At 35.9% G+C, this 27573-nt stretch overlaps 1 long non-coding RNA gene across 2 annotated transcripts; it reads left to right on the top strand.

The window, feature by feature from the left end:
* Positions 1–27573, top strand: LOC117908580. 2 transcript variants are annotated; one of them, XR_004650216.1, is made up of 9 exons: positions 1–110; positions 1336–2615; positions 2769–2952; positions 3415–3764; positions 4080–4219; positions 4297–4408; positions 26058–26127; positions 26700–26768; positions 27492–27573. It is a non-coding gene; the product is annotated as an uncharacterized LOC117908580 (long non-coding RNA). The 2 variants fall into 2 exon arrangements; XR_004650215.1 differs by having other exon boundaries at positions 3508–3764; positions 4080–4408.

Raw genomic sequence — 27573 nt, 5'->3', positions numbered from 1 at the left:
GTCACTCAACACTTCAATTTTCCCAAAATTGATATTGACTAGCAATGGTACCTGATTCATATAGGATTTCTGTTCTTTAATTGAAGCATGTCATCTACAATATATTTCAGGTTTGCAATCCAATGTTCTGTCCTATTTTTAACAGCTTCAATTTTTATAAGTTGCTGTCTATATGTTTGATTAAATGCTTAGATCACCAAGTTTTGAAAATTTTGCATCTTCTACAATTTGACAAGTTATTAATTGGTAATTTGGGACCAACCTAATCATTATACTTTAATTTTCACATTCTAAGAGTTAGGCAAAAATGCTAGGGTTGATTTAATCAATATTTTCTTGCAGATTTTACCTTGCTTAAGAACTTCTGACTGTTCATAGGCACAAAGGTGTCTCATATCCCAATGTAAAAAAGGATTATGGTGAAGATGGGTTGAATATTGCCCATGCCTTGGGAGCAAGCTTTTGAGGCTGGTGAAAAGGAAAAGACTCCATTCATTTACAACATACTCTCTTCTCTGCTCTCAATTGACAACATCACTAGACTAGATAGGAATCCTTCCAATACTTAAGGAGCTCTGAATTCATCCTTTCCCTTAGTTGACATTACTACTAGAAGAGATGCATTCCCTCAATACCTTGCAGACTTATCATTTGGGACTGTTCTAGTTAGGCAGCCTCATATCATTTGCATGCCTTGAGATTAATCATTGCCAGAAATTCATTTCTACTACATGACCAATGTAGAAAGGACTTTTCCTCTCTTTTCAATTCAGGTGTGCTATAAGACATAAATTTCAGTAATCCTCCTCTAACCTTTGATGGTTGCTCCATCATTGTTTGTACTCTGTGCTATTGATCTATTAAGAATGTCAGAGTCATCTATAATTTTGTTCATTGATGGATCATGTCAAGCAAAACATTTTTATACTACTTGTCTTATCTCTGCTTTCTATGTATGTACTAGCATAAACAAAATAGTAGTTTATTGCTATGATTTGTACTAATTTCTAAAATATCACTCTAACCAAAACACAACATGGACAAAAACACTTGATTATTATGTCAGCCATTGATAGCATTAGCATAGACAAAAACAGTTGTCCATTGGTATTATGATTTAGTTGTCATTTATCATAATTTAGTCCAACTTTCTGGGCTTGAAATAATGCTTGTAATTAGTAAAGTTCGAAAATCGTATCTTTAAAGACGTCAATTTTAGTACCATGTCTTTTCATAATTATACTTAACTCATAATTTCTTGCTAAAACAATCTTGCTATTTTGCATTTGCATTCTTCATGTTTGGAAATTTCTTAGATGAACTATTTTATTGCAGATGCAGTTGTTGTCAATTGAATGTACAAGGATAATGGTGGGGCTTGGACATCTCTATGAGGGGATTCAATATTTCATCACCTTTGATACCTTGAATAAATGTTGCAGTGAGCTTCTTTTGTCAGATAATGAGGATGAGGTTGGCATGAAAATTGCAAGAATTCCAAAGCTTGAGTTGGTGTCTCCAGTATTGAGGCCTGGAAATGTTACCATTCTAGAAATTCTTAAAATCATCAACTGCTCTTGCTTAGCAACTTTATGAGACTGGATAGATAGCTTGACATCTCTTAATGAGACTCAAAATCCTATTGGCCCTGAATTGAAATCCCTGCTAGAGGGGGGCTTCAATGTTCCTGAAAAGGATATTGACCATCAACAAATGATCATAAAGGATTTTTATTCTTTAATTCAAGCATGTCATCTATAAGATATTTCAGTTCGACTTCCTAAACTCATCACAATTAATTTTGAAAGATGTTCAAGATGCTCGACTTTGCCATGCTTTGTTCAACTTCCTTGCCTCAAGTCTCTACAGCTTGATGATCCGGAAAAGGTGGAGTACATGGAGTGTTCATCAAAAGGGTCGTTCTTCCCATTTCTTCAAAAACTCAATCTTACTCGAATGCCAAAGTTGAAGGAATTATGGAGGGACTTACCAACACAACCAACTCCTTCATTTCCTTATCTTTCACAATTAGATATCAAGTATTGTAAGGAGTTGGTGTCCTTGGAATTGCTTTCATCTCCTCTACTTTCTAGTTTAAAGATCTCGCAATGCCCTGAGCTCACATCCTTACTACTGCCTTCACCTCCTCTTCTTTCAAAATTAGAGATAGGGAGTTGTGATGAGTTGGCATCCTTGGAACTGCATTCATCTCCTCTTCTTTCTAGTTTAGACATCCTTGCAAGTGTCTTCGTTACCTTGTCTTAAGAAACTACTATTGTCTACAGTGAGAGAAGAGATATTGCGGCAGTTAATGCTTATTATTGGTTCTCCGTTGGAGTCTTGTCCATATGGAAGATATGTGATTTGATATTTCTTCCAGATAAGCTGGTGTATTGACATGTTTCAACTCTTCAATATCTCTCAATTTACAATTGTTGTGGTTTGACAACATTACCACACAGGAAGTCTCACCTCATTTACACACCTTAATATATACAATTGTGAGAACCTTGCAGAAAGATGTTGAAGGGAACCGACCCAAGATTGATTATATCCCATAAATTAACATGTACCTACATTATTGAAGAGTGAACTTATACAGAATGTCATTTCAGGTCAGAAATTCCCTAGCTTTCTTCTCAATTTTATAATCATACATGCAAAATGCCAGGTTTTCATTTTGCTTTGGCACTTCTTTATATTTGCTCTGTTAAACTGCTCAATCAGTTAGTTTGAAATTTTTTTCCATTTTCAAACCATTGTCACAGATTTCACCTTCCTTAAGAAGCTTATGATTGGCATAATGCCTAAAGGATGCTAAAAGGGGACAAGTCTTGGGTTACCCTAAAGATTTCACATGGCACATAAATTCATATCTATTAGATGACTAGTGCAGAAATGACTTTTGCTCTGTTTTCAACTCAGGTCTGCCAGTGGACATATATATTTCAGGTAATCCTTCTCCCAGTAGGGATGGTTGCAGCATCATAAATTTTGTTTATTAATGGATCATGTAAAGGAGAAAAATGTCTACACTACTTGTCTTATCTCTACTTTCTATGCATGTATTAGGATAGACAAAATGGTAGTCTATTGCTATGCTTTATACTATTTTCTACAGTATCAACTCAAACCAAAACACAACATGGATAAATACACTTGATTATTGTGTTAGCCATTGATAGAGTTAGAATAGAGAGAAACAGTAGTCCACTGATATTATGATTTAGTCATCAAGTATTATAATTTAGTTGAACTTGTTTGGCTTGAAAATCATATATTTAAAGATATCAGTTACTAATGATGTGTATTTTCATGGTTAAAATTAACTATTATAATTCTTTGCTGAAATGATCTTGCTATTTTATGTTTGGAATAGGTTAATGATTTTATTGCATATATTATTGTTTTCAGTTTGCTGTAAAACGTGATAATGGTTGTGCTTGGACATCTCCACCAGTGGATTCAATATGTCATTAACTTTGAGACCTTGAATAAATGTTGCAGACAACTTTTGTCGTATAATGGGGATGAGATTTGCATGCAAGTGGCAAGGACTCAGAAGCTTGAGTTGATGTCTCCATCATTGGAGCCTCAAAATGTTACCATTCTGGAAATTCTTAAAATACCGTTCTTGTTTAGCAACTTTATCAGATTGGATAAACATCCAAAGATCTCTTAATGAGCTACAAAATGTTGTCTGCCTTGAATTTGAATCACCGTGCTCCTCAGTTCTTCAATGTTTCCAGAGTTGATATTGACCGGTAATGGATGATTGATTCATGAAGGATTACTATTCTTTAATTCAAGCATTTCATCTACGATATATTTCAGTTTTACAATTCAATGTTTCTTCTTGTTTTTAATAGCTTCAATTTTTATTATTTACTGCCAAACTGTTTGATAAAATTATAATTTTGAAAAACTAAGATTGAAAGGTTTGCATCTATAAATCAATTTACAATTTAGATAAGTCATTAAATGGTTATTGAGGACCAATCTAATCATATTCCTTTTTAAGTTTTGCATTCTAAGAGCTTGGGAAAATACTAGGGTTGATTTGATTACTATTTTTGCAGATTTCACCTTGTTTAAGAAACTTGAGGTTTATTCATTGGCCCAAAGGTTTCTTACATGCCGTTGCAAATAAGGATGATGGTGAGGATGAGCTGAATATTGCCCATGCCTTGGAAAAAAGTTATTGAGGGTTGGTGCAAAGGTACAGACTTCTCTTACTTGCATCAGACTCTCTCTTCACTGCTCTCAATTGATAACATTACCAGACCAGATAGGCAGGCTTACAGCACCTATGGAGCTCTGAGTTTATTCTTGCCCTCTAGTACATCACTACCAGAAGAGATGCATTCCCTTAGCACCCTACAGAGACTAATACAGAAAGCCACTCCAGGTTTGAATTCTCAAGATGTCTTCTCATTTTTTATAGCTTCATATTTACTATTTTACAATCAGTATGCTGTATTTATAGTTCTATCTTGATAATTCTTTGTATGCATTAGCATGCATAGAAAATAACAATTTTGTTATTTATGTTTGCATTTATGTGCTTCATCAAATACTTACATTGTGCACCAAGTAATTATGCTACTTTAATTTTTGCATTATGAGAGTTTAGGAAAATTCTGAGGTTGATTTGTTTACTCTTCTGTCACATATTTCACCTTACTTAAGAATCTTATGATTAGTCCTTGGCCCAATGTGAAATCGCTTCCTATAGTAGCCTGTTCAAGCTTGAAACTATGTACCAAGTAATTATGTTACTTTAATTTTTGCATTCTAAGAGTTTAGGAAATTTCTGAGGTTGATTTGTTTAGTATTCTGTCACATATTTCACCTTACTTAAGAATCTTATGATTAGTCCTTGGCTCAATGTGAAATCACCCCCTACAGTAGCCTGTTCAAGCTTGAAAGCACTGCAAGAAGGTAACAAGTTTTGAATTGGCTTAAATATTTATTTTAGGTAATCTTCCTACTATGGATGGCTTCATTATTTGTTAATTCTCATATTTACGAGGACAGTAATCAAATTGAACAAGTCACAAACATGTAATCATAAATTTTGTACACTGCTTCTCTTGTCTTTTCCCTGTGTGTGTAGAAGCATAGACAAAACAAAATTCTATCACTATGGTTTTAATTATTTTTAAAATATTATTCTAACCAAACACAACTAGGCAAAAGACTTCCTTATTATGCCATCCTATTCGTCACTATTCCCTATGTTGAAGGTAGCTGAATGTTTTGGCTAGAAATTGTTAACCAAGTATTGCGCAAATGAGCAACATCTATTAAGAGTCTAGTTCTGTTAATCAATAGTTGTTGGATAAAGTAATCGTGTAATTTTTGTCGCTCTTCACTTGTTTCATAAAATCATTAGATTAGTAAATTTGGAAATGCATATCTTCAAATATATAAATTACTAGTGCTTTGTACTTTGATGACCATAAATCAATATATATGATCTTGTTACTTCATGTCAGCATTCTACATGTTTGAAAAATCTATTAGGTTAACTATTATTGTAGATGTACATGTCAAGTCAAACAAAAACTGGATATTGATGTACCTGTTTCAACTCTAAATGAATTGGAAAATGAGGATTTTCATAGATTAATATCTCTTCTAGTGTCTAATTTCTCTGTCTCACAACCCTTTAAACCTTAAGCTATGTTGAAAATTGAGAGTTAAGATTGCTGACTTCTTTGATTGAAATGACGGTGAGAAGGGATTTGCCTATGAGCACTTTACTAAAATTCCTAATCTACCATTGTTGTCTATACTTACTGTAAACATGCCAAAAGGAAAAGGTTAAAACTGGCCTAAGATTTCTAAAATTCCTGTAATTGTGTTACAAGTGTCACATAAATATGGAAGGGTTGGCCTGTCTATGGGTAAATCCTATGGTTAAGGGCAGTTGGAGCAATGGGGCTCATTTCAGATCATATTTTTATATGAGAGAATCTAGAACCACACTAAAGGGGCCTACTTGAGATATTGACTAGTGAAGATTGGATGATTCATAAACTACTCCTGCTCTCTCTAATTTTAGCATGCCATCAACAATATGTTTCAGGTTTGCAATGCAGTCTTTTTCCTATCTTTTGATGGCTTCAATTTTTCTTATTATTATATCTACACCCTATATATTTTATCAGCATATGTAGGAAGTTTGAAAATTTTGCATCTTCAAAACAATTTCTAATGTTATGGACCAAAATAATCATTTTACTTTATGTTTTGCATTCCAAGAATTTGTGGGAACGCTAGCTTATATTACATAATTTATCACAAATTTAATTGGTGTTAACCTACTACTAGCGGAATGATGGTGCAAATATCTTGGGAAAATTTGTTCTTATTTTTCCTACCAAATAGGTTTTAAGGTTTTTGAGGAACCCATTAAGTTTTAGGTGTGGTTCTTTTACTAGTTTGAATAATATCAGAAACTCATATGGCTGAGAAGGGATATAAGTTGCCTAAAAAATGTTGACTGTTTTCTATATTAGAGATGTAAACAAAGAACGAAATATTGATATTAACAAAAGTAGAAAAAAATTTTACAAATTTTGATCTTAAGGTTTAAAAAAGTGTGGAAATTATCAATAACACAAAAAATTATTAAATGAAAGTAGTAATAGAAGTTTCAATGTCACATAATTTAAAGAGAGATATTTTCAACTTCATAATTTATGAGATAGAAAGAATGCACATGGCTACTCTTAATAAAACATACAAACTAATATAACATTATATATTTTAACACTTAAAGTATAGGAATTGTAAATAAAAAATATCATTAGCTACCATATGGGATTTAGCACATTATAAGATTTGGTACTCTTATAAATTTGTAAGAGTTTGATAATATGATTCTTATCAACATGGAGATTATAAGACATATATGAGACATAGCTCAAGAGCTTAATTTATATAGACAATTTGTCCTATCTTTAATTTTCCATGATTGTGAAGTGCTTAGCTTATTAAATCTTCCAGGCCAATCTAAAAGGAATAATGCTGAAGATCAACCAAATTTTAGTCAAACTCCTTGACCTAACCTCTCTTCATTTTGTGTCTCATGCATAATACATTTTTGTTATTTAGGTTAATGCTTCTATCTTTCACTTTGCTTTTAATCTCATGTCATTATCTTTTCCGACCAAGGTTTAAAATATTCCAATTAATCGATGATATATCGTGTATTGAGGCAACCGCTACTTGCCTTATACTCTCCGAAATCTCGACCGCCCAATATTTCCTTATATTCACCTTATACTCTCAAAAATTGGGCCCAACTCTTCTTGCTCTTTAAGCCTAGCCTAGTGTGCTCGCTGCGCTTCAATAGTTGTGGAATTGCATTAATGATGAAATGAAAAATAACTTGAATTTGTAGAGGAGTGACTATGCCACCAAGTCAACTTTACATTTTGTCAATAATGAGTATTCTATTTATATATTTTTAAATGAACATTATATAGATTCATAAGTGTAAATATTCTATGCTTATCTATTTATATTATAAATATTATCTATATATAAATACATATTAAAATTATATATGCATAAATTAATATATATTTATACATATTATAAATTAATTAAAATAAAATTATTATAAATAAACTAATTTTAATTATCATATATATTTTTTATAATAATTAAATATAAAATAAACATAAATTTATAAATAAAATTATCAACATTTTAAAATAAAAAATAATTACACATGTATCATAATTTCTCTTATTTTATTGAATACATTCGAATTAGATTAATCTCCATAAAATGTATTTTTAAATTTTGAATATTATTATTGGATATATCACAAATTCTATCATACATATATTAATTTCTTTAATAAGTAACCTCAAAATGTCCATTATTAATTCTTATATAATTTTTTTAGAATTTTAACATTTGCATAAGTTTTGATTAATTTTCATTTGACCAATATTTTAAGTTTTACGGAAGTACGTACAAACATGCCATAATTTATTTGCGAAAATCTCAATATCGAGATTGTATATGTTTATGAATGTGGAAATTTACATATGTGTTAGGGAACTGAGCATGTACTGTCCTAAGAAGATAGAATTTTTGCTGCAAGAAGAAATACTTTTGTTGGATACTAGTGATGCTGATGTCACTAGTTTTTCTGAAAATGTTGCTTGTATGTTTGAATCCACTACCTACAATCATCTACCACCCTAGCTTAAAATAACTATGAACACTGAAGCCAAAATGAAATAGGTTTCGAATTGGGCTAACAATTTCTCATGTCTTAGATTCCTATTTACTAAATGGTCAATACATAAAGGATTTCGGGTCTCAATTCAGGTTTGATCATTACTACACTCTTTAATATTCAGGTTTACAATTCCAACCTCTTCCTCATTTCTCTTTGTGTTTTATTACTTAACGATCAATTGTTGCACTTTGTTTACTTTTTATCTTTTGATTCTTATATGTTCGAAAAACCAGCCTTGAACTAGGGACTGCTAGAGCAAAAACTCAACTAGAAAGAGACTACCAATTCACAAAGAACTTCTCTTAGGAATAAAATCAAACAACTTACACACAATCAACTAAGATCAAGAACATAAGAGAATTATTGTAGTTCGAACAACTTGATCTACATCCACATTGAGTTCCCGAAGCCTTTATTAAACTGTACCAATCAGAGTTTACACAAGAATAAAAAAACAAAGAGATTACAACTTTTCTCAAGAACCCTCATCACCTCTGTTTCTTTCTATACAAGAAAACCGAAACAGACCTATGGTTACGGATTTGCAAAGCTCTCTTCCTTTCTTGCTCTCTATTCTATACAATTGAATGCTCTTATCAAGTTTTCTCAAGTCTACACTTTATATAACAATCAAAACCTTTAACTAACTAACAATACTCCCAAGATAGCCGTTATTTCCTACCTAGGTCAACAAGCTTTACTGTTTGTTAGTTGAGATTAGTTAGCAGCCTTGCCACTTGTCACTTGATAGTTGGCAAACTTTACAAAACTCCACCTTGACAACCTATTAAGTTGACAAGTGTCTGAACTACCTTCAGGTCTCAATACAGTCCTTAATGGGAAGTCTTCAGCAGTCTCCCATGTTAACCAAATTCAAACAATATTTGAACTTAGTCACATTTAGAGACGTAGTCAACCTGTCGGATGGATTGTCTTTAGTAGAAATTTTTCTAACTCCAATATCTCTTGCAACAATGATATCTCTCACAAAGTGTAGTCTTACATCAATATGTTTGGACTTTTCACGGAATGATTGATTCTTAGCTAAATGGATTGCACTTTGGTTATCACAATATGCAATAACTTTACTTTTATACATAGCCAATTCTTCTATAATACCCTTTAGCCAAATTGCCTCCTTCACAGCCTCTGTCATGCCATGTATTCAGCTTCAGTGGTTGAGAGAGCTACTAGTGACTGAAGGTTGGCTGTGGACCCCGCATTTCGGCTCAATGCGTTTCCCACTCGATGGCGAGCTCGATTTTTATTCTGAAAATTTGATTTTTATTGATTATTTGAAAATGACTTGGAGTCGCCACTTATTTTTGTTTTATTTTTAAAGGGTAAACAAAATAAGAAAGAAAAACCCTAAATGTGACTCCTTATTTTGGGAAAGACGATCTACGAAAAACCGAATCGGATTCGGGGGTCAGGTTACTTATCGGGAAAGTACGATAAAGACCATAGCACCCCTCTAAGTCCCTAAAGTCGGATCTCTACTAATAAAATGAAGCTGATGTGGCAATGATGAGGAAATCAATGAATACTCTAAATGATCATGCACGTATGAGAATCCGAATAAGCATAAGAAGTGACCATGAGGCGAGTAAATACATACCTGGGTGGCGAACCAGTATGCGCTATCAAGAGAGGGGGTTAGTGCACAATAATGATCACAACTATGTCATTTATGTTACCAAACAAGATAAAGAAAGCATCAATAGCACACATAACCTTTCATTCAAATTCACACTTATTTTGACGAAAATTTATTTGATGTCGGGCCCCCACCAAAGCCCGTTTATTTTTGTATGAATTAATTTCGTAAATTCTATCATCAAGAATTATGAAAAATGAATTCACACTTATTTTAAAACATTTTTGAAAATCAAAGAAAATTCGAAAGTGGCTCGCCAAAAAGAAAAAGGCGACCAAATTTTATTAAAAATGAGATGTTGGTATCTAAAAACCCTAAGGATGGGAAATTTGATGACTTGAAAACATTTTAAAAACCAAAAATTGGAAAATCATTTCGAAACGGGGTTGGAAATTATTATTTTGAAATCAAAGGGAAAGAATTTGAGGGATGGCACGTGGCCTAAAAGTGGCCATGCTAAAGGTGGCCATGCAGTGAGTGTCCTCTCCTGTAGCTCCTCTTTGCGCTTTTCTCCTCTTTTACCATATCCACTGAATCTTCCATCGCAAAAGCAGACTCATCAAAATCTTCTTCATTTTTTCAAAACCTCGGATGCCATTGAGGCCTTCAACTTAGCAATACTACCTTCAGCACCGGGACCTATGCCATTGTCCTTCCTAAGAAAAGGCTTTGACCCCAAATGATTCCTGGTGGCACATCTTAACACCATTTATTGTCTACAGTCCGGGTAGAGTCCACTTCTTTTGAAACACAAAACCCAGAAACTATCCGTTCTTCCTGGTAATGACTATCAGATGCATAAAAGGCAGGGTTCCTCACGTTGTTGGGCTGGTAACAGTCCACTTCTGGTTGAGCCTCGGGACAATTTGCTCTTCTTGGTCCATCAACCTAGTCCAGTGCAGCTTGTAGGGTCGAAATCTCAAGCTGGGTGTGAAGATTCACGACCACGAGAGCAGTGCTTAGTGCCTCCACCTCCGGGAGCAGCAGTGGGTTCATTGGTATCCGTGATGCAATTGAAGATGCCATCGAGACGGGTCTCATTTGAGAGAACTGTGCATACAAACTGGAATGACCACTATTTAGAGACTGACTAGCAGTTGCTCTCGACATAGATGCTCCATGATAATTTCCAGGGATTTCTCTTAGGTTATTAGCACGCATGTGCTTCAACTGTCTTGGACTGACATCTTCAGAACTCAAGTTCCTACTAGAACAGCTGCAATTCCCTTCTTCTCAACAAGGATGTGGCATGTATCAGCACTTTGAAGAATTGTTTCAAGAGGACGAGCAACATTGTTTATGCATTCTGGAAGGAAAGATTCAATATTAGCCAATGAAGCATCGGATGAGGACTCTATATACTGCTCAGAGCTTTCCATCTTGGATGATTCCTTATCATCTGATGCAACTAAATTCCTGTCTTCAGCATCAGTTTCCAGCTAGGTACTGCATGTATCACCAACACCACTATCGAGGTCCAGGCTATCACAAGTGTTTTCCTCTGTGCTTGAAAGAACTTTTATATCAGAAAAATTTAACACATGAGTGAACAATTATGTGTTCACCAGGGTAGCTTTGGGCCAATCAGTCGGGTCTTCGATTGCCCATATAGAGCAGCCTTCACCTTATCCATGTCATGCTGAGGAATTCATTTTCTCCAGAAACTCCCAATGCAAGCGGGTCTTCAATCCAAGCCTCCTTATAATGTGATAAAAAAAAACGGAGTTGGGGTCACTGGATTCATCTTCCACTGAAGAGTAGAAAGCACCAGAAGTTCCATCCTCAGAATCCTCTTCACTTCAAGCACATATTTTGTCTCCTCGACCTGCAGGTCCAAGAGAAGAGGAATATCCATGTAATAGCTATTAATGTAATTTTGATATAAATAGAGCCCGAGGAGCCTGTTCTGAGGGTGATGAACCTTTTGAAAAGAAGGATCCTTTGTACAAATTTGAAAGGAAGAAAAATACAGAGCACTTGCTCTGCTTTTCATATATATTCTTGTTTTCTCGTTAGTTTTCTTTCTAGCCAATCAAACTCTGAGGAATTTTCCTTAGAGGATGAGAGGCTAGGCTTTTCGTCTCTTGGAGTAAGGAAAGCCGGGTAAGTTTCCACATGCATAAATTGGAAGTTTTGTTGTTTTAGTTTTTTATGAAGAGAAAGTGTGACCCGTTAATGGTTTTTATCTTTTTAGTTAACTTAAAACGCCTTTAAATCACCTGGGTCAACACTTGGTAAGGCAAGTGATCTCCGTCCATGGAGATTCACTAGTTTACCCCTTGCGAGCCTTTGGGAGGTGACTTGAAGGTAGGATTTTCTAGAATTGCCAACACTTGGTAAGCTTTTGGACTCCAAGGAGACATCCATTAGTTATCTCTTGCGAGCTTTTGACGGGTAATCCAAGGTTAAAGATCACCTTGAATGGCAAATGCTAGGTGAGAAGCACGAACCATTGCAAGGTGCATCAGTGAGAGGGATTTAGTGTTTGAACCCATTAATGGGAAGCATCTGTACAACATCGATTGGAGAAGGAACTATATGTTAATTCTCTAATGCGAGGAAAAGAAACAAGTGACTGAAACTCCCTTTTTGTATGAGGAATATGAGCCTAGTGATCTGAAACTCCAAGAAACACTTTTCTTTGTAGTTAAAATTAGTTACTATTTTTGGTTAGTTTAAAACCAAAACCTTTTTCATTCAAACATCTTTTTGTTTTCTTTTAAAGCTAACTTTGAAATGAAAAGGCACCAATTCAGCTTTGAATTAATATCATTTGTGAAGTGAAAACCCATCCCAGTGAACGATCCTAGAGCCACTATGCTAAAGTAGCTTTGTCTTTGCCTTTGTTTTCTTTTAAAGCTAACTTTGAAATGAAAAGGCACCAATTCAGCTTTGAATTAATATCATTTGTGAAGTGAAAACCCATCCCAGTGAACGATCCTAGAGCCACTATGCTATAGTAGCTTTGTCTTTGCTACCCTAGTATATGGTGTAATAGGTTATAAATTTTGTTGATTACTCCCTCAATCAAGGAGCACCAGCTGGACATGAATCAGCTGAGACACCAATTAGGCATGAATCAATATCTGGATAGGATATGCTATTGTCCGAGGTGTGATGTTCACGAGTGCCGTGTGCTTCTCCCTGAGAGAGTCCGGATGGAGTTGCGCCGGATAGCAATGCGGCGCATGTCCTCTTGGGGAATCCGGATGGAGTTGCGCCGGATAGCAATGCACGCTCCGTGTCATCAGGGGGAGGGGTCCATACACCTTGTACACGTAGACTGTCCCCCTTACGACGCGCGAATATCTCACTCCCAGAATTCTATCCGGTTAGACATGTCCGGATCCTCTGATCGGATATTTCACATCCGGTGCCTAACGCCGGATGGGAGAGGAAGACGTTTAAAATTCCTCGGTCAGACATGTCCGGATCCTCTGATACCGCTTACCCGGAGAGTTTCGCAGCCATTTTGCACAGTGCCGCGGTGTTCTCCTAAAGCTTCTCGATATTTCCGACCGACATTTTGAGATATTTTGCTTTAGATATTTGATGTCTAAATCCCCAAACTCTCCTTGTAATCTACCTATCATTGGATTCCTTAGTCTTTAAGTAAGAACAAAGGGTGAATAACCTCTTATATATAGTTTTGTAATCTTCTTTAGAAGATATATCTCGGGAGCTTGTTCTTGGAGACAACCTTTTGTATAAGTAAGATATATAAAAATACAGAGCACTTGCTCTGTTTTTCAGATATATTTTTGTTTTCTCATTCTTCTTATTTCTAGCCAATCAAACTCTGAGGATTTTTCCTCAGAGAATGAGAGGCTAGGCTCTTCGTCTCTTAGAGTGAAGAAAGTCGGGTAAGTTTCCACATGCATAAATTAGAAGTTTTGTTGTTTTAGTTTTTAATGAAGAGAAAGTGTGACCCGTTAATGGTTTTTATCTTTTTAGTTAACTTTTCCTAACTTAAAAGCTAAGGAATCCTATAATTGGTGGGATACAAGGAGAATTTGGGGATTTAGGCAACAAAAATCTAATGAAAAATATCTCCAAGTGTCGGTTACAAATATCGGGAAGCACTAAGGACCATTTCGCAGGTGAAAATGAGGTCTGCGAGATTTCGCAGATGTACAAAAAGGGCTGCGAAATTACTTCGCAGCAAACGGCTGATTTCGCACCGCTGCGAAATGGTCTTTCAGCTTGTGGTGGCCACCTTCCATCGTGTCGTGAAAATTTAGGAGGAATTCCATAGCACTGTGCAAAAAGGCTGCGAAATCATTTCGCAACAAAAGGGTGATTTCGCAGCGCTGTGCAAAATTCTTCCTTCAGCTTGGAGTGATCGGCTTCCAATGGCTGTAACTCCTTCATTTCAGATCCAAATCGTACACGGTTTAAAGCGTTGGATTCTTGACTTCCTAAGCTTTGAGCTTGACTTTCTCTTCTCACGGGCACTTTCCTTTCTTTACTGCAGTTTCTTCCCACAAGGTAAAGCCATTTCCATATGTGATCAAGTATGTACTCATCTGTATTTGTATCAAATCCAGAGAATCGGCGACTGCTCCCCAGAACAAAATTTCTCATGGTGTCCATGGTGGCTGTCATTGAAATAGATAAAGCTTGTCCTTGATCTCCTGATGCTGAACTGATGGTATGCTGAGCTGTAACCACATAATTAGTACATCCCACCTCCATCAGACCTTGTTTCAGTTGGAGGAAATTGAATTTCTCTAGCACAAGCAGGTGACCTTTCCGGGACTTTGTAGGAACATCCAACTCAACTTCTGAATTTCTAAGCAAACCATGTATTAAAGACCCACTCCAACAGCCAGTTGCCACAATAACGGCTTTCTTAAAGTCCAGATATTCTTGAAAGTTTGAACAGCTTCAATCTCCTCAGTATTACCAGATTTTAACAACAAAGTAGCTGGATCATTAAAGAATTCTGCATATCTGTCTTCTTTCTCGAACATGACTATCGGTTCCTTTAATAGCAGATCGCTGCTACACAAATATTCTGCACTCAAACACGACTCTTTCTCTATACGATCACCAGAACGCATGTCTGCAGCAACCTTGCTGACTAAAGCAGTAGAGTTGGCACTTCCAGCTTTGCCAAATGCTCCAAACATGGGTCTCATCATCACCGGTTCAGGTGTAGGGATGCTAGCATTTAGATCACCCATGTTAGCTCGTGCAATTACATCACCTTTTATCACTATTTCTGGTTTTGCCTTAAAGAAAGATGGATTCTAGAGAACAAGATCAGCCACCTTCCCCACCTCAATGGAGCCGACAAATCGTGAAAACCCATTAACCCTTGCAGGATTTAAAATATATTTCGCAATGCATCGTTTAATTCGGAGGTTGTCGTTATCCACTCCACTAGCATCAAGTGATCCTCTTTGTAACTTCATCTGGTGAGCAGTTTGCCAGGTTCTAATTATCACCTCTCCGATGCGACCCATTGCTTGTGAATCAGAAGCTATAATGCTAATTGCCCCCATATCCTGCAAAATGTCTTCAGTAGCAATTGTTTCAGATCTTATTCACGATTCAGCAAAGGCTACATATTCTGGAATGTCCTTATCAAGGTGATGGCAGACCATCAGCATGTCAAGGTGCTCGTCTATGGTATTGGGAGTGAAAGGCCATGGTGGGTTTGTGGATGAGGATAGAACATTTTTCACACCACATACTTTAATGATATCTAGAGCACGGCCACCACCAGCACCTGGATGTCACGTTGTTTTGTAACAGTCAAACAATCATCTATTGCAACACGAGTAGTTCCTCAGTCCTCATGCAGCTTCAGACCCATTGCTCCAAACCAACTTCCTTTTACAGCTACCCATCGTTGCTTATATCCAGTACTGAAAAGTTTCTTCTCTGAACCTCCTTTTGCCTAAACCTGTTTCAGAACTCCATCCCGAACACAATCTAAAATAGCAGGAATTGCTACCATGAGAGTGGACTTCAACATAGAGACGTCTCTTTTTGTTCCTTTCTGAATTTCATTAGACGCATCTGTCAAAGTCGAGGCTGAGCCATAACCAAATGCGACGCCCGCAAATATCATCACCCAGCATCACCAACGTTCTCGGATGAGGAAGCCATACTCCAGAGAAATGTCATCAACAATCATGCGGATTAAACTCGTATCTTCGAGGCCTAGCATTGCTGAAACCAGTCTACAGTTGAGAGATGTAGGAGGATATGAGGTAAGAAGCGAGCATTTCATTGCTGAAGGTCACAATAACGACGTCTGGGATGGACCCGTTCAAGCTGGGTGTGAGCGCCTTCCCTGATTTTATCACAGTTTCTATAAGCTCATCACGCGGCTGGTTCTGTTTATTTGCTTTGATGGCATTGTATCATGACAAACAGTCTCTTGCATGTAAGCCTCCTTAACAGCTTGACTAGCCGCTGCATCACTAGCTGTAGACAACTTCACTTGCTTTACATGAAGAATCGGAACAATGGACTCTCCAACATCCATGTCACCAATGGACTGTGAAGGGTGCAAGCCACCAAGCCAGCATCTCAAAGGGACGGTCCCTACACCAGTACTTGTATTGAGTTGACCGACTTCACCCCTACTTGCAGTGATCTTGTTTCTTCTCATCTCTTAGATGTCTTGTCCTCCCTCGATATTAGTGGCAGCCCTATCTGCGGTGGTAGGTCAGCGTCCAGAATATCTTGTACTAAAAATTCACCAGCACTGGTTTCTTTTCCATGCAGACTAGTAAAAGCATTGTTCCACCAAGTTTAACTCTTCCATCCTCATCCTCGTGCACCAAACTATCATCTAAGTGCATAAAGTCATGAGGCTTGACAAGCGAGACCACAGATTTCCCCTTAGAGTATTCATCCAGACTGCATGGTTTAAGTTTCATGTGCTTGTACAGAGTTCCAACAATGACACGTTCCTTGCCTTCTTCTAGCCTTAAAACTGTGCAAATAGGCAAATGGAGTTTCCAATTTTACTCGAAAGCTCTGAAGCCTCTTTTCTTATCCACTCTTGTTGAACCTGGCCATTGAATTCAAGCATTGTTGAGGACAAATGGGAGAGATGGTGAAACTGTAAGAGAGATAGGCTGAATGGTGGAGTTGGAAAATGGGTATGGGAGGTGTATGATGTGGAAAGATGAGCATGGTGGACATGATGGGTGTTGGTGAGAAAAATGAGTGGAGATATGCTGAGTATGAGGGATAGGAAGGGTGATGAGAAGTGGGTTAGTGGTGATGTGATTGATATGTGAATTTGGAAAATGTGAAAGGTGATAGGTAAAAGAAATGGGTATAGATAATGGCTAGGTTTGCATGGTTCCATGCACGTGGGTGGATGGATCTGGGATGTCAACAAGGGCTTTAGAAGGAACTTTGGACAACCATGCATGTGCAGAAATAGGTATCAAGGGTAATTCAACCTCACTCTGATCATTTAAAACGGGCAAGTATCTTAGCAGTAGCATCCTTCATAGTGGATTTCCACCCATACCCAATCCACGAGTCAAAGGTGCTCTAAGTTGGGCAAGATCCATCATCTAAGACATAGCAAGAAACTTTGTCGACTGGGTATTCAACTGCAAGAATAGAGAGGACAGTATTGGCTATAACAAAAGGGGGTTCCTTCAGAGGATCAACAGTGCTGACGAAAATGCCAACAGCAGCCAACTGAGATGACTCTCCTTCTTGGTAGGAACCAATTTCTGAGAGCTTCGTAATGACATCAACTACAGCTGCATGTCGGTCAGATTCTTACCTTATATCAAGACGCACAAAGGGAAGTCTAAATATGGACACTTGTCTCAGAAAATTGAAGAGCCTCATCAGGTTGACCATTCTGAGCATAACCACTAATCAGGGAAGTTCATGATACTGAATCCGATATTGGCATCCCATTGGAAACCTGTCTTGCATTCTAGGAATTCCCACACTTTGTGTACCTGTGAACAGGCGTACTAACTGCAAATGAGGAAGGGTCAAACCCAATTTTCGTCATATACCCATGAACCTGTTTACCTAATTCCTCTGCAGCATGATCTGTACATGCACTAGGAACCCCAGAAAAAGTGAACTTATTGAGCCATATCCCAGATTTCAATAAGTCCAAGAACAGTGCAAATCCCTCTTTCCTCATTCACTCCTTGAAGTATCTATCAATCATTGCTATCCATGAAACCACATCTCGATCAACAGTTTCATCAAAAATATGCCAAACTTCCCCTGTACTCCCACACTTCCCATACATATCTGATAATGCGCTCCAAACCATGCCATCTAAATCCAACCATATTCGCAGCATATGCCCATGAATCTTCTTCCCCAAGATGCAAGGATTAGATGACAGCAGAAGCAGCAAAAGCACTAGACATTGTATATTTATCGCATTGAAAGTCCTCGTACTTGCTATGATTCATCAGTGAAGATACTAGCCTCAAAATTAACAGTGGTTAAGTCAATCTCACGAAGTAATGAAACGATCCTAGTTTTGGCCAACCATGAAGAGGAAATGGTCATCTCTTACAGAAATACCATACCTCCAAGATGAATCAGTGCGAAAACTTAGGCCCATCAATCTCTTACTATAAACTGTCAGGTTCAGCTTAGACTCGGTGTCTCCTAGTGACAGAAAGTGAACATTTACTCATTCCACCCAGAAGAATGACTTTCCCCTTCATCTGATTTGAGGAACTGAAAGCACCAACCTCCTACATTGAGCGAGATTTCTGACCTTCTGACCAGAACTACTGACCATTCATAGGAAATTAATACCCTGCTACGTTGATTTAATACATATATGCCCCATACATCCACCCAGATTCACGGACATCTGAAAGTCTCTTTTATCCCTCAAATGTTCTTCAAATCAATTCATTCTCCACCAACACACCAGCACAGATTTACAGTCTTAAAGCCTTGAGCGTGCATTCAAGAGAAAACAGAGGAGCAAGGGAACAAAAACGAGAATAGAACATGAAGCATTTAACCAATATGTTGAGCCCATTTCCTCATTTTATCCATGGGTCCAACAATCAGTGGGTTAAAAAAAACAGAGAATGCTTACAAGAACAGAGCACAACATACAGCAAGCTCTTCAGATATTAAACCAAAACAAACTCCAAACCAAAACAACCCAACAAACGGAATTGAAAATCCAAGAGAATAAGATATGTATGAAAGGCATGAAGAATGAAAGCGTACGTGAAAACCATAGTAACCAAACCTGAAAGTCTCCTCTTCAGCTGGATGTTTTGGGCTGCAACTCTTCAGAAAAATCTCTCCTCTGTCCTCAACCCTCTAAGGCTCCTCTCCTGCTCTGCCGCTTCCTGGAATCTCCCTTGCAGCTAGCTCTCTCCGCCCCAAGATTCCCCTCTCTGAAAAGCACCCCCCACCACCTGCAGGAGACGCTCCCCTCATAACAGACTCTGAATCCTCTGCATATCCTCCCATACGTGTTGCCCTCTCATTCGTCCATCAACTCCACTATTGTGATTCCTTAGCAGCCAGTCATGAAGCAACACGTGGCTTTCAAGGAGCCCTCCAGCTGGCAAGTGAGCTGCACAAAATGAGAGAAAAAAACGTGCCCCTAATGGGGGTCTACATTGGCCTTCCAGCTCACTACTCCTCCAAACATTGTGACCCAGTAAGAGACTTTCTGGTGTCAATGTTCCCAGCATAATCGACATCTACAAACCCTTGTAATTAAGTTCCCAACTAACTATTACCTCCATAAACCAACCCCAAGCTTCTAGAACCAACTAAGTATTGAAAAAACCACTTTACTGCTTGCCAATGTGGCTTTCCAGGGCATCTCATGTATCTATTTATCATGCTAACGGCATATGCAAGATCAGGCTGAGAACACACCGTAGTGTACATCACACTGCTCACCATGCTAGCATAAGATATCCTTTCTATAAACCTTTTCTCTTCATGAGTCTCGGGTGCTTGTGTTATGGAAAGTCTAAAATGTTGTCCTAGAGGAGTACTCACTGTCTTTACATTATTCATCTCAAATTTTCTTAGTACCTTTGAGATGCATGACTTTTGAGATAGCCTAAGTACCATCTTGCTCTTGTCTCTTTCTATCTCCATTCCCAAAATCCTCTTGGTTGAACCAAGATATTTCATTTCAAATTTAGCCTTAAGCATCTCTTTGACCTGCTCCAAGTGTTTTCTCTCCTTAAATGCCACTAGTATGTCATCCACATATAATAAAAGATATACCATGCTGCCTTCAGTTAGCTTAAAATATACACATCCATCATGGTTGCTCTGATTGAAACCAATATCTAGCATGTACTTATCAAATCTCTTATACCATTGCCTAGGTGATTGCTTTAGGCCATAAAGGGATTTCTTTAGTAAACATACCTGACCATCCTTGATTCCTTCCCCAAAACATTTGGGTGGTTGCATATAAATCAACTCATCAAGCTCTCCATGCAAGAATGTTGTTTTCACATCCAATTGATCCAACTCCAAGTCTTCATGAGCTACAAAAGCTAGCAGCAATATGATTGAACTGTGTTTGACTACAGAAGAAAATATCTCATTGTAGTCAACACCCTCCTTTTGTGAAAACCCCTTAGCCAACAACCTTGCCTTTTACCTAAGAGTCTTCTCTCCTAGTGTCCCTTGCTTTCTTTTGAAAACCCACTTAGAGCCTACTAGTTTTCGGTTCTTGGGTTTAGCAACCAATTCCCAAGTCTCATTTTTCCTCAAGAAATCCATCTCCTCTTGTATAGTTTTTACCCATTGATCAACCTCATTGTTGTTGATGGCTTCTTGGTACGTTTTTGGCTCCATATCCACTATTTCTTTAGCTATACTCAATGCAAATGTTGTCATCTCAACTTGGCCATGCCTCTTGGGAGGTTTGACTTGTTTTTTATGTTTGTCTCTTTCTAAACTATAGGATTACAACCCTTGAGTTGGTTCATCTTGTCTTTCCTATACTACTTCTTCTTGAACTATCTCTGATGAAGTCTTTGTAGACTTTTCAGGTTGCAAAGTCTCATGCTCTACCTCAAACTGCAACTCATCTGACCCTTCCACATCTTTGGTTGGAGTTTGTTTTGGCATACCTTGCTCATTAAAAGTTACATCTCTACTGATTATACACTTCCATTTGCCTTGTGTTTCTATCCACAACTTGTAACCTTTAACTCCCTTAGTATACCCCAAGAAAATACACTTTATAGCTTGTGATTCTAACTTATCTATTTTGGTATGTACATAAGCTATGCATAAAAAACCTTTGAGATATTGATAATTTGCAGCTTTCCCAGTTCACTTTTCTTGAGGGGTTTTGAATTGTAATGTTGGTGATGGCCTCTTATTGATCAAATGGACGGCTGTTTCTACAACCTCAGCCCGGAAAACCTTTGACAACCCTAAACATGACAGCATATATCTTACCCTTTCCAAAATGGTCCTATTCATGCGCTCAGCAAGGCCATTTTTTTGAGGTGTATATATGATAGTTCTATGTGTAGGCCTTTTTTTTAACAAAATGAATTAAAAACATTTGATAGGAACTCGAGCCCATTATCTATTCTCAACTTCTTCACTTTTCTGCCTACTTGAGTTTCAACCAGAATTTTCCACTCTTTGAACTTTAGGAAGGTGTCACTTTTATTTTTAAGAAAATAAATCCACGCTTTCCTAGAGTAATCATCAATAAGAGTTAAGAAGTACCTTGTTCCACCTAACAACGGTACCTTTGATGGTCCCCATAAGTCAAAATGTATATAGTCCAATTGGTTTTGTGTTTCATGTACTGCTTTGGCAAACTTAACCCTTATAGCCTTGCCAAACACGTAGTGTTCATAAAAAGGCAAATTTGTCAGCTTGTAGTTTCCCAACACCCCTTGCTTTTATAGCTCTTGTAGTCCCCTATGGCTGATGTGACCAAGGCTCTGGTGCCATAGCTTGGTTGTCCCCACATCCTTCTTCAGCATAGTAGAAGCATTGTCTATCATAGTTTGGCCTATAAGGGTATACAACTCAATTTTAATTGTCCCTTTCATGACATTAAGTGAGTCTCTAGCCACTCTCAAAGAGTCAGGTTCTGACTTGAATGTATATCCTGACTTGTCCAACATTCCAATTGAGATAAGGTTCCTTTTTAACTCAGGTATATACCTGACATCTTCAAGAACTCTTTCAATGCCATCATAGTGCTTGATCCTGACTGTACTAGTACCAAGAATCTTGCAATTGTTTATTATTGCCCAATAGGACATGACCTCCATTAGCTTATTTAAAGTCTTCAAACCAAGCTTTGATAGGACACATGTGAAAAGAGCACCTTGAATCAAGTATCCACTCTTTGCCCGAGTCCACCTCTACCACATTCAGCACCTCAACAATGTTGTATCCATCCAAAATCACAGCAACATCACCCTCATTCATGGTCATAAAGTGCCCTTCCTTGTGACAGATAAAACACTTGAACTCTTGGTCTTAGATTTTGATCTAGCCCTTGAATTCTTGCCTTTTTTTTCTCGTTTGTCAGATTTGCCCCTGATGTTTAAACCCTCACCCGACTCATCCTTGGATTCTTCTAGTTTTTGTAATTCTCTAGCATGCAAGATGGACTGCACCTCATCAAAGGTCAGGCTATCTCTCCTATACATTATGACCTCTTTCAAGTTAGTGTAGATGCATCTAAAGAAGTCAGTAACAAAATTGCTTTATCTCCATATGATATTGTGATATCTATATTTTCCAAACCAAGATTATCTTATTGAAGTGATCAAGATGCTCTTCAATTGACACACCTGGGGTCATCTTGAATGTCTATAACTTGATCTCCTTATGTAATCAGTTTGCTAATGACTTGGTCATGTATAGGCTCTCTAGTTTGAGCCACAACTCAGCTGCAAACTTTGTTTTAGCCACCTTTCTCAGCACAATATCACCCAAAGAAAGAATGATGGAACTGTGAGCTTTCTCCAACAGTTCTGTCTTATCTTTTTCTTGCATGGTATTGGGCAGGTTTTTCTCTCCAAGTAAGGCATCTTGGAGCCCTTGTTGAACCAGCAATGCCCTCATCTTTAGTCTCTATAACCTGAAAACATTTCTGTTTGTAAACTTTTCTACATCGAACTTTGAAGTCCCCATTATAACCCAAAGGCTCTGATACCAATTGTTGGAAACCAACCTTGAACCAGAGACTATTAGAGCAAAAACTAAACCAGAAAGAGACTACTAGTTTACAAAGAACTTCTCTTAGGAATAAAATTAAACAGCTTACACACAATCAACTAAGATCAATAACACAAGAGAATTATTGTGGTTCGATCAACTTGATCTACATCCACATTGAGTTCCTGAAGCCTTTATTAAACTGTACCAATAAAAGTTTACACAAGAATAAAAAACAAAGAGATTACAGTTTTTCCTAAGAACCCTCCTCACCTCTGTTTCTTTCTATATAAAAAAAGTAAAATAGACCTATGGTTATGGATTTGAAAAACTCTCTTCTTTTCTTGCTCTCTATTCTGTACAATTGAATGATCTAATCAAGTTTTCCCAAGTCTGCACTTTATATAACAGTCAAAACCTTTAACTAACTAACAATACTCCCAAGATAGTTGTTATTTCCTACCCAAGTCAACAAGTTTTACTGTTTGTTAGTTGAGCTTAGTCAGCAGCTTTGCCACTTGTCACTTGATAGTTGGCAAACTCTACATTATAGATAGTGGAACAATAAAACTTTAACATCATGACACATATTTCAAATCAATGTTCACAAGTGGGTTTATCCTCAAGTGTCTTGTATATGAGGATTTTATGTGTTTATAAATCAGGACACAAATATATTTTTCTTTGTTCATCTTCTTCTCTAGAACATGAGATGGTAATGATTTCTGTCTCTTTTTACACTAGGTACCTCTCTCCAAAGAAAACGCAAGCCATATTCAGATGAATGGCATTTGTTTATAGGTTTCAACTCTTAAGCAATACTATTGAAGCCCAAATTCATCTTTTTCTGAGTGCATTTTAAATAATAGTTTCTTAATTATCTTTAACATTTTTAGGGAATTAGTTGATTTGTGCATTAAATTTGAAAATGGAAAAAATAGTTCATTTTAAAATGGTTTGACATCCTATCTCACTAATGTGTTCTAAATTAGTCATCATAATTTTCTTAAGTTGACACTTTTGTTTGCTTCATGATCTCTTTATATTAAAAGGTAAGGAAGGACTGATGCTTAAAGGGCTCATGCTTGCTTTAATTCAAGTTTGCCTTCCTTTAAGTATTTTATGTTTGCAATACCAATCATAATTACCATTTTTGTTAACTTTGTGCTTTATTGTTTTTATAGTCATCATGTTAAAATTGTTTTCTTGTTCTAATAAAGACCAACCAAGCCTTGTAGGCTGGACATGCATACATGAGTGGATACACTTAGGAGTTAAGATAGTCTCCTTTGATTTTTAGTAAAAGAAATCAATTGTTAATGCTCTATAGCATATTACTTGAAATAATTAGATACTAAATATAAAAATACTTGGATGAATCAATTATTTTTTTGCAAATTTATTTGCTATCAATGCCAATACTAAAGGCACAATGATTAGTCTTGGTTGAGCATTGTTTAGTATTGCAAAGGCAAATGTTGACAAATTATGAATGGGTGACACCTATGGAAAAGTTTAGCTTAATTGCATTTGTGATTTATACTCTCTTATTTTTTGGTACCGTTCACTATAAACTTTATTGTTCAAGTTTATAATTTCTACTATTTTTCTACTTTTGATCTTCTTTATTGTGTGTCACTTCTCAACTAGTTTGTTAAAAAAAGTATATTTTATTTGCAGTGTTGATCCGTTGATTCTCAAGTTCTATATAAATTGGTATAACAGTTTAGTCAATACCCTTTCTTCCAAGCTTCTCAAGCTTAGCAATCTGAGTGATCTAGAGTGCACAAAAAAATATTAATGAATGTTCTTTTCTTCTTTATTTCTATTGAAGGTAGTCAATAGTAGATTTTTCCCATTCTTGAAAATACTCAATAGTTTTGACAAACTTTAAGATATGTCACGGGGGAGTATCACTCTCAAAGCAAGTGACAAATATAGCAAACACTTATTATTGTTATCATTTCCTCGGGTTGATATCCATGCCACTATGTCTACATTTAAACAATCTACACAAAACGATGTCTCTAACCGTGCATTTAATATTTCTTATATGTAAAATTTCTTATGATGCTACTCAAGACTTTTAATATAATCAATTTGACAATTTCACTATAAATATTTGAATTAGAATTTTGATTCTAGATTTAACTAAACATTTTAGGTATAGTCATCGTTTTCATGGCATGCTCTGATGATATTAGTTGAACCATAAATCATTAGTTTGAAGGTTTCGAATATTGAGAAATACTATTAATGAAGGTTAGCTTTTTTTTTTTTTTTTTCATGAATTTCAAAAGATAAATTCTTTTCTTTTTTATAGGAAAAATAAACCACTTTAGTGTTTGATATGAAAGTGGGTAGGGTTGACTGTTTTCACAATATGTGGATGGTAACCTTTCTATACTTTTGATTGATGCTCACAATTAGCTTTATGATAGACATTGTTCTTAATACTTCCTTTTATACCATTCTTTTGATATAAGAAATTAAAAAAAAAAAAAAAAAAAACATGGCTTATAGTCCAATAAGGTACATTAATTTGACAAGTTGCTTATATCCCAAAGTTAACGAGAAAAGGGAAAGATATTGATTTTATGTTGAAGATCACTAAAGAGTATGGTTTTATCAATTTATTTTATGTTTCCTAGAGATTGTTCTGTCCTTTTTATTTCTAAAGGCCTAACAGATATGCTACTCAAGACTTTTCAAATAATTAATTTGACAGTTTGACTATAAATGTTCAAATTAGAATTTTGATTCTAGATTTAACAAAACTTTTATAGGCATAGTTATCCTTTTCTTTGGATGCTTTGATCATATTAGTTGAACCTATAAATCACTAGTTTGAAGGTTTTAACTATTGAGAACTACCATTAAAGCCTAGCCTTTTTTTTTTTTTTTTTTTTTTTTTTTGTGTGATGAATTTCATATGACAAATTCTTTTTTTTTTCTATTTTTTTCTTTTGTATTTAGGAAAACTAAACCACTTCAAATCTTTGATATGAAAATGGGCAGGGCTGATCGCTTTCACAATATATGGATGGTAACCTTTCTATACTATTGATTAATGCTTACTATTCGCTTCATGGTAAACGTTGTTCTTATAGTTCTTTTTATACCATTCTTCTAATATACGAATTTTAAAGAAAACATGTCTCATAGTCTAATAAGATATATTTACTCCATATGTTGCTTATATAAATGAAGTTCATTTATATCTCAAAGTTAATGAAAGAAAGAAAATATGCTAATTTTATATTGAAAATCGTTGAAGAGTATGGTTCTATCAATTTATTTTATGTTTCCTAAAGATTGTTTTGTCCTTTTTATTTCTAAAGACCTAAAAGATATGTTACTCAAAACTTTTAATATAATTAATTTGACAGTTTTCCCATAAATGTTCAAAATAGAATTTTGATTCTAGATTTAACTAAACATTTATAGGTGTGTTATACTTTTCTTGGCATGCTCTAATTATATTAGTTGAACCTATAAATCATTAGGTTGAAGGTTTCAACTATTGAGAAATACTATTGAAGTCTAGTTTCATTTTTTATTTTTATTTTTGTGGAATTTCAAATGATAAATTCTTTTTATTTTTTTATTTTTTTGTAGGAAAACTAAACCACTTTGGTGTTCAATATGAAAGTGGGTAGGGTTGATCAATTTCACAATATATGGATGGTAACCTTTCTATACTTTTGATTGATGCTTACTATTGGCTTCATGATAGACATTGTTCTTATGGTTCTTTTTATGACATTCTTTTGATATTAGAATTTTAAAGAAGACATGCCTCATAGTCTAATAAGATATATTTATTCGACATGTTGCTTATATAAATGAAGTTCATTTATATCTCAGTTAATGAGATAAAGGAAAGATGTTGATTTTATGTTGAAAATCGCCGAAGAGTATGGTTCTATCAATTTATTTTATGTTTCCTAGAGATTGTTCTATCCTTTTTATTTCTAAGGACCTAAGAGATATGCTACTCTAGACTTTTCATATAATTAATTTGATAGTTTTCCCATAAATGTTCAAGTTAGAATTTTGATTATAGATTTAAGTAAACATTTATAGGCATAGTTATCCTTTTCTTGACATGCTTTGATGATATTACTTAAACTTATAAATCATTAGTTTGAAGATTTCAACTATTAATAAATACTACTGAAGCTTTTTTTTTTTCTTTTTTTTTTTCCACTTTAGTGTTTGATATGAAAGTAGATAGGGTTGATTGTTTTCACAATATATGGATGGTAACCTTTCTATACTTTTGATTAATGCTTACTATTGGCTTTATGATAGACGTTGTTCTTATGGCTCTTTTTATATCATTCTTCTAATATAAGAATTTTTAAAACGACAAGACTTATAGTCTAATAAGATATATTTATTCTACAGGTTGCTTATATAATGAAGTTCATTTATTTCCGAATATTAATGAGAGAAGGGGAAGATGTTGATTTTTATGTTGAAGATCATA

This window comes from Vitis riparia, chromosome 19 (genome assembly GCF_004353265.1).
Source record: "Vitis riparia cultivar Riparia Gloire de Montpellier isolate 1030 chromosome 19, EGFV_Vit.rip_1.0, whole genome shotgun sequence".
NCBI lineage: Eukaryota > Viridiplantae > Streptophyta > Magnoliopsida > Vitales > Vitaceae > Vitis > Vitis riparia.
The sequence above is the reverse complement of the archived record's forward strand: the minus strand, read 5'-3'. Positions and strand labels throughout refer to the sequence as shown.